We start from the raw sequence: 17,240 nt of genomic DNA on the forward strand, positions 1-17,240 counted from the left end.
CCCTCGCCTTTTTAGTGTGATTGCCCGCGCGAAAAAGAATCACATGGTTCTTCAAAAAAACGGCGTGCCAGCCATTTAGGCAGTTCGGCATGTACCGTTGGCCCTGGCACAACCATTACGCGGTGAGTTCGAGAGGATGGAGCACGCGGGAATCACCAGAAGAGTCACAGAACGTATTCACTGGATGTGTCCCTTGGCGATTGTTCGGAGAAATACAGGAAAATTCATCTCTTTTTTGACCCCAAGAATCTCAATGATTGCTAAAGAGGGAGCACTGCATGATGAGCGCCGAAGGGAGATTAAAGCATACTTAACTGGTGCAAATGCGTTATCCTGCTTAGTCACGAACTGTGGATTGCACCAAATTCTCTCGGATGACTGGACATCGCAGAGTTACATGTTCTCTACCCCGATTGTTCAAGACCACTTTTTATAATTGCCTTTTCGGCATATTGTCCGCCCCCGAAGTGTTCCGAAAAACGTTCATTGACGTATTCGAAGGCCTTGCCGGCCTAAAGGTATACGCGGGCCATATTCTGGCATTGGGCACGTCGGTAGAAGGACACAATGTACAGGGGGATGGAAAGAAACGCGAACAGCGCGGCGCGCTGTTTTCATCATGCTCTGATCTTGGTGTAAAAAAAATATGCTTCACCCCGTGATACCTACACAAGGTATCACGGGGTCGTAACAGCGACAAAGACGGCAGTTGGGCTATAAAAGAGGTACCTTTTTTGGCAAACTGAAGCCCGAGGAAATAAAATTCGAACTACAAGAGAGAGAGAGAGTGGTTCGTGAAAGAAGAAATAGAAAGGAGCGCTGTTTTCTGCCTCCCGTCATGGGGGCGTGGCTCAGCACCCTACTACAAGAAACACACGCTGCACACTGATAGCGACGAACAGAGTGTCGGTCGTCAGTCACCTGATCTTCGGTAAGGCGAGTGGGTATTTACACATGCGGCATCCAACATTCCATCCTTATGGATGGTGGCCCGTGAGTGCGGAATGATCCCAACTGTTCCTGTTTGCGCACTCAACCCTATCAGAAAAATCTAGCATAATCTGGAAGGTTCGCAGATACTCGGGCGCGGTTCACGCCAGCCAGTGGTCTTACGTGTAACAGACCGGCTACATAAAAGCAGCAAAAGGAGCGCATGCGACAATTTGAATGACTGCCCTCTAATCAATATTTCAAAAATTTTAAAAGTTTTTAATAATCGTTTCAATGCAACTTGAGCTATAGTATGATGAACTTTATTCAGGTCCTGAACATCAACCCTTAGGTTGACTCAGGCCTTACCGCCGTGTCGTGCGCCTTCTGGACGGCCTGTACCTGATATCAAAGAGCTACACTGTGAAGTACTCTTTGCCACCAGTCTCTTTTCTTGTCACAGCCTGTGAAAGCCACCGGACATTGCCAAAACATATGATCCAGAGTAAGAATGTCATTGCACTTCTCGCAATTTCTTTATAACTCTCTTTCTGGATATATTTTGGTAATAAAGTTTAGATTCTGGTAAGTGCCTGTTTGAAACAATCTCAGTCGCCACGTGGGCACTATCGAGCTTAGCGTGTGGCATTGGGAATGCTCTTCTGTTCATATAGTAATGCTTCGTCACTTCATTATATGTAAGTGTTTGGTTCATGTTCCCCTCCTGCTATTACCGTGGCCCTGGTCGCGTAGTGCACGAATAGTAAGTCCTCGTGCAGCTAGTTTAGTCACATCGTTTAAATTCATCTTACATGAATCCGCAGAGCCGATATGTGCAGGAAACGAGTTGATTTCGATCTCTTGGCTGTCCATTGCACCAATCAGTTGAGCAATCTTTAGGTGCGCGAAAGTATTTTTGGCTCCACGTAGAGTTCTTGTGCGAAAACAACAGCTGTCTTGGAGTCACAGAAATTTAAATAAAAATCTGTGCCGCCTGAAAATAAAGGACCTACACATCCAGCTAATCTACTCTTTTCTTCAAATTGTTTTATAATGCAAGAATTTTAATTGCTAAATTTATATTGATGCGTCACGTATTACTACTGATAATGTAAAATATCACTGCTTACTTGAATTTTTTTTTTCAGCATTCACACAGGAACAAATACGTAAGTAGATAATGCTTAATAAACAGGCGTTATCGCATAAGCTTACTCTTGAGTTTAATTGAGCTTAGATTGTTCTGGAAGTAGTTTCATTATAGTTGTCTCGTATGCAAAAGTGGTGTATAGAATATTGTCACGTGGTTGTTAATGTGAAGAAAGCAAACCCAGCCGGTAAAGATGGAACTCTTTATTGGGCGAAATTGTGCGCTATAAAAAAGCAGCACTCAAATGCAGCGTAAGCGGCAGGCACAGACGTTGGCCGTCGGTAATGTAGCGGCAGCAGCTATGGCGCCGCATCTAAAACCACCGTGGCGTTGCTCTTGCACGAGGTGGGTGCCCCGGCAGGGGACCGCGTGCGCTAGCCTTCGAATCAGTCATTAAAATGCCTCTGATGCCAGCGGTTGTGTCGGGCTCGCTCTGCCACTTGTAATACCGAGAAGTCGCTGGTCTACGAGGTAACCCATCGCCACAGTTTCATGACCAGGACGTGATTGTGACGGAATCGGGTGACGGAATTGATAAAATGCTGGAACGATTGGTGAACGTAAAGTAGGCCAAAGTGCATGCGGAGGAATCCAAGATGACCGAACAGTTTGGTGATGGCAGTCTTCGGGATGTCTTCCTCGGCAAGTGGCAACTCAGGATAGATGCGAACAAGGTTGAACTTTGAAAAGATCCTCGCACCGTGTAGCGCTACCGTGAAGTCTTTGATATTCGGCAGCAGGTAGCGATCAAGAACCGTGATGTTGCTGAGCGCCCTGTAAACGGAAATTCTGGCTTCTGCTTGGTCGTGGAAATGCGAAAAAAAAAACCCCGCAGCGACTTCAAGCGTCATTTGAGCTCTTGGAAAGCTTCGACGTGAGGAATATACGACTTCAAATTGACGTCTGAATTGGTGAGATATGTTATTGGCTCGGTGATGCGAGAGAAATCTCTTAAAACCTCCTGTTGTATGCGCAAAGACCAACAAATGCCACACTGCCTTCTTGTTGGCGGGATGCCGGAAGTTGTTGATAGCACCAGTCGTTTGCAGATAGGAATGAACGCCGGATTTATTGATAACATCTCTGAGAAAAAGCAGTTCTTTTTACGTGAAACGGCACTTTTCAGGCTTGAGGGTGAAACCCGATGACTGGACTGCTTGACATATTCCTTCGATTAGTTCAAGGTGTTCATAAATGGTTGCAGCAAATACATATATTATATATACGAGACATACCTGCCGCTTCAGGCATGCCAACACAGCGTCCATAACGCCTTGGAACGTAGCCGGTCCCGTGGAAAGCCCAAACGGCGTGTATTTAAGATCGCAGATGCCGCCTACGTGACGAATGTGATTTTCTCTCAATCCCTCTCTCCCACTTCATTTTGCGAGCATCTCATTTCTAAGTTGATTGACGAGAAATGCCTTGCGCCGCGCAGGCGGTCCAACGTGTCGACCCTCGGGGCACACGTCGTTCTTAGTGATCTTTTTCAAACGACGATTACAGACGCGCAACCGCAAGCGCGTGTGGCAATATTCATATGGTTTTGAAGCTAACATCGTGAACTCAATTATGTTATCTTGTATTTATTGAAGCAGCCGAATTCTAAGAAGAAATAAACAAGTGTTGAACAAATTAGGAACCAGCTACCCGCGCCAGGTATCACGGGGTCGTGACGGTGAGGAAGACGGCAGTTGAGCTATGAAATAGGTAACTCTTTTTTTGGCAGAAATGAAGCCCGAGAGAGGAAAAGTCAATATAAGAAATACACGCCGTACAGCGATAGCGACGAACAGAGCGTCGGTCGTCAGTGACCTGTTCTTTAGAAAGGCGCGTCGCTATTTACACATGCTGCATCCAACATTTGAGCCACATCGCTGGTGGCCGCGTGAGTGCAGGACGATCTCAACTGTTTCTGTTTGCGCGCTCAAGCCTGTCAGAAGAGTCCTACAATAATCTGGAGGGTTCACAAATACTCGGGCGCGGTTCGCGCCAGCCCGTGGTCATACGCGTGATGGACCGGCTTCACAAAAGCAGCAAGAGGAGCGCATGCGGCAATATGAACGACTGCCCTCTAGTCAATATTTCAAAAAGGTAAAAGTTTTTATTAATCATTTCAGTGCAACTTTGGGTATGGTATGGGGAATGGCATGATGGACTTTATTGGGGTCCTGAAGATCAACCCCAAGGTTGACGCAGACCTTACCGCCGTATCGTGGGTCTTCTGCAAGGCCTGTACTTGAGGTCAAATAGCTCCAATGTGAAGGACGCATTACCACCAGCCTCTTCTCCTGTCAAAATCTGTGAAAGCCACAGGGCATTGCCAAAGCATATGATCCAGAGTAAGACAAATGCACATTATTAATGCGTTGACTAAAAATGGCACAGGTTATTAGAGAGATTTAGGTGAAGCTATTTATTTTGATATATGCCAATATGGGCCATCAAACACGCTTAGATATCGTTTGGTATTTCGGTGGCTAAGAAGCATTAAAAGTTGCTTGACGTTCAGTCAGTTTCTTAAATATGATACAGCGAGGTGATTCCTTATTTTTCTTTCAGAGAAGATGACAGATAACCCGAACGAATGTAAGTATTTTTTTGCTTCAAATGCCCCATCAGGTGATGCTGTTTGAAGGCTCTCGTTTAAACGCACTCTCAGAGAACAGAATGTGAACGTGTGCATTTTAAATCAAAGTACGCATTACGAATGCATCTTCTGTCACTAGTACAAAAACCAACACATCTGTCTACTATGTAAGTGCCAATTAAAAGATATACCTCAAGAGAAAGCAGTTCTTATTTAGACAACTCTAGCTTGTTTCAGTTAATATGGAAATAAAACGCGATGCAACTGCCATATATATATATATATATATATATATATATATGTGTGTGTGTGTGTGTGTGTGTGTGTGTGTGTGTGTGTGCGCGCGGGTATATCCTGCAAATTTTGGGTACTTAACAAGAAGAATATACGACAAGGCGAGCAAAACGGCAGGCCCCGTTAATGTAATTTGCTGACGTTCGTTCAACATTCGATATCACAGTCTAAATGATATTTTTTCATCTAAATCTTTATTTATTCATTAGTTTATTTATTTTTTACACATAAAACAGCCCTTCATAGGATTAAAGCAAAGGTGGGGAATGCAATGTATTCAGAGCTGTACGTCACGTGTGAAAAGGAATCGATTACTTAGAATATATTACCTTTCTGGTAATTGATTACCGGTAGTGAATTACATTTTTTTCCAAGTTCAAGTTGTAAGCAGTGTTCGATGTCAGTTCTCATTGCCAAAAATGTGCGACAGCCCTGTATGGACAACCTGTCCTGTCAGACGGCGGGTTCCTGCAGAGCCTATTTTTTCATACTTCTTGGCCTTACCTGCAACGCCTTACCCGATCGCCAGCAAAAGCAAAGCGCAATGCTTCATAGAGGACATAACTACGAGCTAGTGCACCCTGCGCACCAGCGAGTATATACTACCAGCAAGTTATACTACTGCCCTTCCCTCCAGCGCACGCATTGGGAGAGTGTTCAGTGTAGCAGCGACCCTCTTAACGAGAAAACGTGGAAGAATAAGCGGCGACAACCTAAAAAAAGTCAGTTTCGCCACAAGGGCGAAGCAATGAATGCGATATCAAGAAATTGGAATGTCACACGAACAACGAGAAGTAGCTCGATACATGCAGCGCGCCGCTGAAACACAAAGAAGGAAGCTCGAAAAGAACGCACATGCATGCACAGGGCAAAACGTGAACTAATAACTGTTGCAGTTGTTACGTCTTTGTGCTTGAGCAACGCGCTGCGATTGTCGACAATATAGAGTTTGGGAATTCGGGCCCCGAAAAGCTTGGGGACCAAAGGGCTTGCGAGCACCCAGGGCAAATGCGCAGAAACCAAAACACTCTTGGGCACTTCTGTTCACGTTGGCCCAAGACCCAAAAATCAAAACCTCGCGTGGGTCCCCAACACATCTTGGGTCACCGCCAGACTATGCAGAAGCCGCACGGGGCACGACGCTGTATGGCCCGCGTCTCGCATGATTTTAATTTCCCCACGTGGGGTGCTCCGTGCGTTTGCGCCACCGACGCTTGCGTTTTACCCAATTCTCAAGCTCTGCTGATCCTCGGAACGCAAGAGCATCCTACCCAACGCGCTTGTTGACCGAGTGTCTTGGGTTCCCAATTCTCAAACTCTCTAACGGACAATCAGATGCCCTTAGGTATTTCTTTTTTCTTTTAAACTGCGCCGCATGGAGTTACCCTCTGCGTTTCCTGCCACACGGGGGAGTCTAATACAAGGTGTGCCTCGTGTTCCCAGTGTTCTTTGTTTTTTTTTTCTTGCACTTCACGAGTGGGTACCAGAAAGCGCCAATTTGTCGTGCGTGTCTCAAGGGCAGTTTTCACATTGAATGAAAATTAGGAGCGTTGCGTCTGCAAGTGTCGACAATGGAGTATCAGACACACTTAGATATTTGTTTTTTTCTTTTGTACTGCAGCGCGTGGAGTGACCCCCGGCGTCTCCTACCACACGGGGGGCGTCTGATGTAAGGCGTGCCCGGTGTTCTTTGTTTTCTTCTCCTTCCACATCACGAGTGGGTACAGAAAAGGGCTACGTTGTCGTGTGCGTCTCAAGGGCAGTTTTCCAAATGAAAGAAAATTAGCAGCGTTGCATGATAGAAAACACGCTCAAGCTCTTCCGAGATTTGCTCATCACCAGCGGTAAATTGGTGTATACAGATAGTTCGTTGTTATTACGCCGGCGCGTGCATGAGGCATGGTTGAGTTGTGTAATGCAGCAGGCTCGAGAAGCGAGGGGTCGACGATTCGAATCCCCGGTCGGGTGCTTCGTAATTTTTAGGGGCGAAGCTCCTTAAGGCGGCACCCGTTCGTCCCTCGTAGTCGTCGTGGTCGTAGAGTAACAAGTCTTACGCTTTGACCTCCAAGGTGGTGCCGGTGGGAGATTTCTCCTGTGCGTTGTTGAACAATAAAAAATTCGCAGCGTGCGCGTTAACTAAAAGCCGAATTCTTCTGTCTCTCATTCCCCATTAGCAGCCATTGGCATGTTCCAGTAGGAAACGTTAGTAGAAGTAGAAGTGTAAGTGTTAGCTAAAAGCCGACTTCTTCTGTCTCTCATTGCCATTAGCAGCCATTGTTTACCTCCAAGGTAGTGCCTGGTGAGATTTCTCCTGTGCGTGATTAAACAATAAAAATTTTGTTCAAAACGCCGTTGATTGATGAAATAAACCAACGAAAGACGCCAGATGTTTTGTAAAAGCAGAACGAAAGAACGCCAGATGTTTTTCTTAAAGTGTAGTAGTAGTAGTTGCATGTAGCCACCTCGCCCGATCGTCAACGGGCGAGGTGGACCGGCAACGGCGCGAGGACCCTGCCGTACGAGAGTTCAAATCACACTAAAAGACATACTTTGCGGGCGATACACTCTAGTGAGCTTTTAACTTTTCGTCTTAATGTACATGATGAAGAAATTATTTCTACGAAAAACGCAAGGCACACCTTGAGCAATATATTTGGTTTTGGGACGCTAAATGGAACCATGAGGCGATGCCAAGCCGGAGCACTTGCACGATCGCGTTCCGTTGGCTTTCGTTGGGCATGCTACCGACCTCGCGTCGTGGAACGCGCGTCCTGTCTTCCCTCTAGCCTTGCCTTTAATTCGCACAGGGCGAGCGGGGAATGCGGTCGCCCTTGGCGCTCTTTCGCTCGGGAGCGGACTTCTTCCTTGCATTTCACCGATCACAAGTGATAATGAAGAGACCACGTAAACCAACAGTACAATAAAAGTTTGATGTTTAATATATACACGATGTTTCACACTCTTTATATTATGTACTGGGCGCATTTCACGGAAGAGTTTCACGGTTTACAGATGATTCCCTCCGTAGCTTCGCCCCACTCATCATCATTGACCCCGTGGATATGCTGTGATTTTTTTCTTCTGTATTATTTTTTCTTTGTGCCTTTTTTACATATCTACATACATATACATATCCACGGCATGATGGCGACGGCGAAAATCAGCCGAGAGTCTCCATATAATTGCTATCGCAATAAAATGAACTCCAGTTTCATGCTAACGTGTAACACAATATGGCAGAAGCCACAGTACGCATCCCAGCCATCACGCAAGCCTCCATCCTTCTCTCTACCATGCAATCCACAGTAGGTTGTTATAATTTGAGTAAACTTGGGTTATTCTCTTAGGGCAATAAAATTTTTAAGGAAAAAACGCAAAAGTAATGATTATATTTCTGTAATTGCTCATTTACTTTTTTGGGGCTGTAGTTGACTACTATAATTATTTACATTTTAAAGAAAGTAATTGTAACTCTTATATATTGCTTATTTCCTGTAACTTGTACAAGTCTGATTATAGTATATCTACAAAACTGATTACAAAGAAAATACAAAAATATTCGGGAGAACCCACGTACCGTGGGAGTTGATGTTATGCGAAGAATATGGCGGGAAGGTGACTGTGGCGTACTTTTTTTACTGAGCGAAACGTTACAAAATGACGCTCAAGATTTGTATAAATTTTATACCCACACATATATGTGAAAGAGTCGCATATGTGTTATATAACCGGTCGTTTACAGTTGGGTAACGCTACCAACGGCAACGTAGGTATTCCACCAGCACCAGAAGTGGTTAGCTGATATGTATTGCTTATACTTGTCCCTTATGATGAAAAACGGACGCACGTTTCATGAACCTGTGTGCATGTGTGGGAGAAGTCCGTGACAGTTCTTGCACAAGGTCATCATCACCGTGATCAGTGAGCACCAGCAGCTGGTCATGAATTGTTGTCGGATCAGGTCGTGATCGCGGTGGAGAGGTGTCCATGTGTATTGAAGTGTCAGGTATAGTACAGCTGTTGTATATCGTGGTTGACTTGGTCATTTCGTCGACAAATTGTCTGTCGATAGAGCCGGCCACAATTCGGAATCCGAAGTCGGCCTTCGCGTTGCTGAGGTATAGGCCGTCGAGGCTGCCAGGCCTGGATGGTGCTACGTAGACCAACATCAGTGGATGACGCCTGTCGTATTCATAGACAACCTGGGCGTATGTGGCTTAGGTAGCCTAGTCTACAAAGCGCCTGTCAACCAAACTGGTATCATCCTCGGTCAGCATGAGGCCATCGCCCTGCCTTGTAAGAAATTGACACTGCGTCGTTCTGGCGGTCTAAGTGCCCTTTACGGTGCGATGATGTGCATATCATACGTAACGCTCGTTAATGTATTGCTCCGGGGTCGAGCAACGCTTTAATATAGCTTGCTGAATCATAGGAATACAAATGTAATGTTTATTACACTGCTATAAAAGCAGAGCCAACACTGGAACCACAGACGTTAATCTGATAGGACGCCTGTATTGTAGCAGTATACACATTGTAGGATTATAATGTAGTGTTTATTGCTTTCTTGGAAAATTAGATAGCCAGCACCACAACAAGTGACGTTTCACCGACATTACGCCTGCATAGGTTGTTTTTCTGAACCAGTTTATAGACCTGTCGTGGCTCTGTGGTAGAATGCCTGATTGCCATGCAGAATGCTTGGGTTCGATTGCTGCTGGGATCCTAATTTTCATTCTTTCTAGTCGCCGCCTCCACGCTGCCGATGTCGGTTTTTCCTAAAACTTTCGCATTTATTGTCTCTGCTCGCCGTTCCTGGGTAGATATAAACTATCAATCACCTGTGGCGCATACCCGTGCGCCGCGTCCAGTGGTAAACGGGTATGCGCCACATGTGTCTGGAGGAAAGGGTTTGAGGACGTACGCGACGTGATTTTGACGTTATTCATGTCATAAACCGACACTCATATTCGCCAAATCCTCTTACCCCCACATGCCAATTTTGGTCTACTCCAAGTTAAGCAGGCGATCATGAGCGCGCCCAGACCTAGGTGGCTAGATAGATAGATGATAGATACGTAGTGAGAAGCGCTCGAAGTGCCAAAGGTTCGCTAAGAAATGCTTCGCATTTAAAAAGTAAGAACAAGGTTTGAAGACACACAGAATTTCAATCGCACATTATCTGTTTGTTATAGTGCGGGTCGTACAGGGCAGAGCGGTCGAAGTCCGGGGCAAAACTGTACTTGGAAATGTTAGTAAAACACCAATAAGTTTAGTTCATTGCAGCTCATTTCGACTAGGGGCTTCGCACGCGACAGATATACATTATAGGATAAGTAATGGGGTGAGAAAAATTACATCATCTTCCGCTAAAGCGGACCATGAGGCGATGCGAAGCCGGAGCACTTGCACAATCGCGTTCCGTTGGCGTTCGTTGGGGATGCTACCGACCTCGCGTCGTGGAACGCGAAGAGGAAGGCTACGCGCGTCGTATCTTCCCTCTAGCCTGGCCGTTAATTCTCACAGTGCGAGCGGGGAACGCGGTCGACAGGCGCGCGAGAGGGGGGCAGCGTAGGACAGAATAGACAGAGGGGGAGTGGTCGTGCATGCGCTGGCGCTGATTGCGGCGTTGCGCAGGAGAGAATTTCGGCATTACGAGCCCGCCTTTCAGAGCAGGAGTGAAGAGGGGGAGGGGAAGAGAGGAGTGAAGAGAGAGGAGGGGAGAGGAGGCGTGTGGAGAGGGCTTGCGCCTGCACAGTACGGGTGGTCACGCCGCACACCACCACTACCACCACCACCGGTTTGAACTCCGCTGTAAGATGATCGGCATCTAAAAACCGCGGACACTATGCGCTAGGTCGCGCAAAGCATGGCACAGCGAAGCGCGGACCCGTGTCCGCTCGTACTCCCCGTCAACCAACACGTCTAGCTTCGAGATACGCGGGTTCCTCCTGGGGAGTATGACCCTAAACTATGCTATAGAGTAGAGGTTGCTCGCGATGTCGCCGTCAGTGGGCGTGGCTTAACTATTGCGCATGCGCGGCTTGGCCAGGTGGTGCGGTATCTAGTCGCCAGGCGACGCGATGCTTGATTCATATTTTTATATATCTTTTTTTCTCCAGCTACTTCTTTCTTTGTATTTCTTTGATGTTCTTTATATCTTTGTCTTTTTTCTTTCTGCATTTCTTTCTCTCTATTTCTTTCCTATTTTTTCTGCGCTACGGTTTACTGTCTCCCCTCCACATTTTCTTCCTTCTAACCGTCACAGATCTCTTCCTCACCCTCATTTTCCTTTTTCCACCCCCTTGTTACACTGTACTATACAAGGTTATGTTGTGCTTTGCTAGCGTACCTGGATAGCCGAGGGATTAGGACGCTCGCCTTCGGATCGAGGGCACGTGTGTTCAAAAGATAACTTGCCGCCAGCAGGGAACGACCGGTCCCGGCCGGCGGCAAGTGATCTTTTTGTCTACTTTACTTTGTTCACATTTATATGCCATTTATTACAAATAACATCTCTTATACTTTCCTTGGCATTATTGTCTGTTAGTTCTCATTAATATTGTGCCTAACAAAGAAAAACGAGCCCTTGAAAGCCATCTTCTTTCCTTATTTCATAGAAGGGTCACGTTCTGGCAGACTTGATGCGTTCAGGTAGTATGCGAGGGATTATTGGTCAGCTGCCAGCTCATGAAAAGATCACGCGCTACGTGATGCCAAAAGGCAGAAAAAGAGTTCCACACTCACCGCCATGGCTGTGATCGGCGCTGATTAACACTCCTTGGTTTAAATGCACACATATACCCTATAAAGTGGACGGGGGGATGACCGCCGCCATAGCTCAGTGGTAAAGAATGGGTTGCGTTATTCGAAGGTCGCAGGTTCGGTCTATGCGGGCGGCAAGTTATCTTTTCGTCCACTTTATTTCACATTTATATCCCAATTACTACAAATAACATCTCCTGTACTTTCCTTGTCACTATTGTCTGTTAGTTCTCATTAGGAACAGAGATTAGACACAGAGACCCGCAGTCCACGTTTAGTTGACGTGCACGCTGCGAATCTTTATTGTTCAACTAGGCACAAGAGAAATCCCCCACGGGCACTACATTGCAGGTGAAGATCCAGTGCCTATACATAGGCGGTGGCCCGTGAAGGGTTGCGCAGCGCGAGCAGTCGGTTTTTTTTCAAGAAACTCGCAAGCAAACGCTACCTACGTCGGCGTTGTCTTTCGCGGGTGAGGGCGTCTCCTCGTTCCTTGCGAGCTGGTAGTTCAGCTTTCATCGCAGAACGAGCATTTCCATAGTCAACGCGCGGCTTTCGCTCTCTCTTGCAACGTGGCGAGCGCTGGGGTGGTGGCAGCCTGTCTCGCGCTCAAGCAAATGGACCGTCACTACAGAACGCGACGATTCACGCCGACACGCCGAGACCCTAAGCTGTCCCGCCCCTAAAAAAACTGGCCGCTTTGTTTTATTTTTCCGTGGATGGCGGCCGCGACGTGTGTAAACAGAAAACGGCTCGGCCGAACCAATGTGATACCTCGCAAACGCCACGCGGGGCCTGCGGGCCCCTCGGGAAACCCTCCCCCGCTAGTTATGGGCTTGTTCTCGGCATCTCATTACGATTCTCTAAGACCTTGACGCCCGCTGCAACATTCTCGAATGGTCCGAGGTGCTTCCTGGTCGGTCACCACGATTCTCAAAGCACAAGGCTGTTCAATTATAGCAAAAATTGGCCGCGTATCTGCGTGCTTCGCTGCAAATGTCTTCTAAAGACGATAGAAGATGCGCTGCGTGAGATATGGACGCCATCTGGCAATACGGCGGGAAACATGAGTGCTGTGTTGCGGGCTGGTAGTCCCGGCGCAGCAGCAGGCGAAGACCGGCGGTGACCAACGCGACCGGCGGGGACGCCAACCAGCCCGAACACGCGGTTTGGCGCGAAGCGCCGAAGCAGAAGAAACGTCCGCACTCAACGAGTACTCTCCACACATTCTTTTATTTACACGTCGCCTTGGTAAGACAGGAATGCCAGAGCGGCGCCCCATGGCATTCGTACCGTGCAATACTGAACCGAAACCGAAACACAACAATGAGCTCGTGCAGAGGGCCCGGAGGAAGGCAAGTTTCAGCGCAGCTTAAGAAACTAGGGTCTCTAGAATTACGTATCTATGTATTTTCTATTAAAGAAACACACCCCCTAATACTTACCTAGCGATGTTGCGCCTCAGATATGCGTAATATTTGCTTTTTGATCAATAATCTACACAAGTATGAACCTAGTCAGCCGTTCAAGATGGCTGGCGCTTGGGCAAGTGGCTCAACTTAGGCGTAGTGGCTGAATCGAGTGACGTGCCGACAAACAGAAAAACAGACCAAAATTTCTGCGTTTATGTTCCCCACGAAAGACTACCGTCTTTAAAATTGTTTGTTGAGATTATATGGTACTATATTACACGCGACTTTGAAGCTTGCAAGGGTTATTGCACAAAAAATAGCTTAGATCTCGAAAAAATTCAGACTGCGTCGAACCAAAACAATTGAGAAAGGCGCCGATATGCATGCTACAAACTGCGATTCTTCCCAAAATGCACTTTGCCCTCGTTCCATGTATACACCACACTGTCGAAGTCTACAAGTTATTTGTCTATTTCTTTCAAGAAATACTGTCTCTATTGTTATTCCAACATGCCCCCACATCGCAGAATTACAAGCGGCCGTGTGCACCTAATATTCAAACAGCCATCTGTGTTGCTTATACATGGTGATTCAAGCAATGTATCTGAGCATCATCACAAATATGGGCAATGGAATATTTCCTCACCGCTTTTTTAATTACACTTTCTGCAGTGGGAGACATCTATTAGATGAATAGTCACGGTAATTATGTCAGTAAATAAAGAAAGCATAATTAAATTTTCAGTTTGTGGATACAGGCGGACGGGTCAAATCGGAGAGTTCCTGTGCTTCCTGCGAAAAGCATAGGCCTATCGCCTCATTCAGATTTTGAAGAAGAGGCCTCTGGTAATCATCGGAGATCAATGAAAATCAACTAAATGTACTGGCAAAGCCGAAACTCCTATGGGAGCCACTGGCAGATGACAAGATGGATGTCACCGTTCACGACGACGAGTGCACTGGTGTTAGTTCTTCTGGAACTCCATGCGTTATTGTACCTGCGCCATGCGTGCTCGAAAACCAAACGAAATCCGCAAAACCACGAAGCGAAGTCGATCCATGGTTGATAAAATGAAGCTCGCTCATTGTGCACGTGTCGGAAGAGTATGGCAGTTGGCTCTTCCACGTTTCGGTTTCGCTGACGGATTTTGTCAAATTCCATTACTCAGACATTAGTGCCAGCCGCCAATTTGCGACATTTCAAAGCGGCACTCGGCTCTTCTACGGAAGGGCTGTAATTTTTCTCTTTTACCTGAACACCGCCTCTAATAATTAAAAGTTAATTATCCTGTTTCATTTTAATATTCTGATAATTGGTGCCCCTATTCATCTAAAGATGCCCGCCACCAAAGAAAAAGTTATGAAGACAGCGTAAAAATATCCCATTTTAAAGGGGCCCTGCAAGACGTTTGCCACTAATATCTGAATGACTTCGTTAAAGGACTCTACTGCGTCGCGAATCGCCTCCCGCCATGATTATGAGAATTCGTCATATACGAGCGTAGTCACGTGGATTCACCCTTCGCTGTAAGCGCTTTCTCTCTCCTTTCGTACCAGCGAGTATGCTAAAAACGACGCAGGAGGGATATCAAAGGCGCAAGACGCTGTGTCCAGTCGTCAGCGCCCGTCCTTACCTGGAGAACTATATTTTTCTTCGGACACGTGGCTTTCATTCACGCGGCATTCAACTTGATCACGAGCGCGAGCGGGATCACGTCGCGGCATCCCGCCGCGGCCGCGGTAGCTATGCAGCCCACAACGTTCAAATCAGCCAATGACCGTGGACTTCCTGTTTATCACGTAGTTGTTTTGGATTATGACATCAGCTGTCGGGCGAAGAGCGAGCAACTTCTAGCTGATTTTGAGAGTTATTTGTAAATTCCAAGGCACGTGATGCGCTGTAATGTTTGGCTCACATATTCTCAGGAGCCTTAGCTTTTCATTGGCAGCGTTTTTTAACATGCTCAAAAAGCGTAGCAGGGCCCCTCTAAGATGGTCTATGTGCCGAATTAGAATTGCGATAGCTAAGAGGGAATTGGGTGTAAACCGAATTAAATTCAATAGGTAACACTGCCAATGCGCGTTTATGATAAAATTCAGAGGTGAACGCAAGTTGAACTTCTTATATAACCACCGTAATTCTTTGCTGTGTGACCTACTGCATGGCACCTTCGGATAATCTACTGAGTAAATGTAAGCGTCCATGACAACAATTTTCTATCTGGAATTTTTAGAAACATCAGTAGTATTGTTTTCCCCTTCTTGATGTCGTGTTTTAAGTTCGCAATGCCTTCTCCAATACTTCATTTAACGAATATTAACGTAAGTGAGTGCAAACTGTTTCTGAGCCCGTCGCAAATGCAGGAACAAGGAGTCGGTCGTACATAGTTCAAATATAGTGTTACCCCTAAACTGAATGTATTTCCTATTTACGGGAAAGGAGCTGGCGTATTTGTTTATACCGAACAGCTCTGCCTATATTTGTCTGATCTTGTGTGCTAGAAAAATTTATTTTACGAATCTGACCAGCCACGTGTTATTTCTTTCAGATCAGGTGGATTACGCACTTCTGGTAGGAGGAACCAATATTGAGGAGTCGGCGAAGCAATGTGAAGGATACTTTAAGTACAAAATACACGGAAGACCAGAGCAGAAGCGCTATACATCACATGACTGCGCAATTTACCCAAAAACTTCCTAATGGGCAAAACGCGCCTTGTTTTTGGAGTGGAGAAAGGGCGGCTTTTTATTCCATAGGCGGCAATATTTTCACGCTAACCAGAATTCTATATTGTCGTCCTTGGAGCTGGTCCTCTAAATGAACACTCCGAATAAATCACAAGGAAAGTGTATGCTAAAAATGAAAGAAATTGACCTGTGCAATGAAACATTGTGGAATAAAAACGGTATGGCCATATGTGGGAAGCCTCAGACATTCGGTCGAAAAAATAAACCTATTTCTCTGAAGGTTGACCTTGCTATAATAGGCTTGTTAGTTCTCAAGTGTTCTTCAGGTCAAAAATGGCAATGTAAGCTTTTGACAAAAATATGTTCATTGTAATAATTCTAGCTGGCTCATCTGATGCATCGAGCCCTATTTGTCACAAAGCTATACAACATATTCTTAATAGAAAAACTGCATCGGTAAGAATTCTGAACTTTATGCGTTAAATATATAACGACAATACATGCCTTGAATTGTTGCAGGAAAGGCGTACAGGGGGAGAAATACATACAGCAGCATTCACAACTGCGTATCGATGTAGTAGTGTCCCAGACTAGCAGCTCACACCTTCTTTTACGTCATTCTCGTTGTTTTCTTCATCATGAAGCTAGTGTCTCCTGGAGCTCCTTGTTTACGTCGCATCATTCTAGTGACATAATCACCAACCCAGAGCTTTGGTATGTCAGAAGTGCGGTGGTAGGTCTGTGGAAAGGTGACCACTGTAAACGTGAAACGTGAAAAGTGGACACATGAACCATGTAACAGCACCGAACTAGGGATGACAATAATGGACTGACGGGGACAGTACGACAGGTAACTGATGTTACCCGACGCAGTGCGGGGTACGGATCCGTGTACGAAGAAAGGCCCATACAGCGGTAATGGAGCAGGGCAAGTAAAAGGTTCGAGGAAGCGAAACGTGCATCCGGTGTAAAGCGTAGCGTGTGACAATATCAGCCGAGCAGGGGAGAGCTCATGGATCATCGGCTAGCGCTATAGCGTCACGGCCATACTCGCTTGCGGATGGCATATATTGGGAAAAAACATGGACACTCTGGGCGGTTTTTAGCCATCGTCGTTGCCGTCAGGTATCGTAAATGTAGTTGTCTATATATATATATATATATATATATATATATATATATATATATATATATATATATATATATATATATATATATATATATATATATCCCACATAGAAAAATATTTAGGAAATATTTTTCGAAGCGCGTGACCGCAGATTCGAACCTGTGACCCCTCGCTCCACAGCGCGCCGCGTTAAGCGTTTCTGCCCCACGCAGCATACATCATCCAGCATGTAGATGGCGAGCTATTTATTAGCACCATTTACTGCTGGCTATATGCAGAGCG

The 17,240-nt window shown here is 46.0% G+C and overlaps 1 long non-coding RNA gene across 1 annotated transcript in view; it reads left to right on the top strand.

Moving 5' to 3' along the window:
- LOC119373618 (uncharacterized) overlaps positions 1-16,061 on the top strand; it is a 16,544-nt gene extending 483 nt beyond the window's left edge. The window contains exons 1-4 of the long non-coding RNA XR_007414524.1: positions 1-1,435; positions 2,079-2,099; positions 4,643-4,669; positions 15,691-16,061. The exon at positions 1-1,435 is cut by the window's left edge and continues 483 nt beyond it. This is a non-coding gene — a long non-coding RNA (uncharacterized LOC119373618). The remainder of the gene's footprint in view (positions 1,436-2,078; positions 2,100-4,642; positions 4,670-15,690) is intronic.
- Positions 16,062-17,240: the final 1,179 nt, after the last annotated feature.

This window comes from Rhipicephalus sanguineus, chromosome 11 (assembly GCF_013339695.2).
Source record: "Rhipicephalus sanguineus isolate Rsan-2018 chromosome 11, BIME_Rsan_1.4, whole genome shotgun sequence".
Lineage (NCBI taxonomy): Eukaryota > Metazoa > Arthropoda > Arachnida > Ixodida > Ixodidae > Rhipicephalus > Rhipicephalus sanguineus.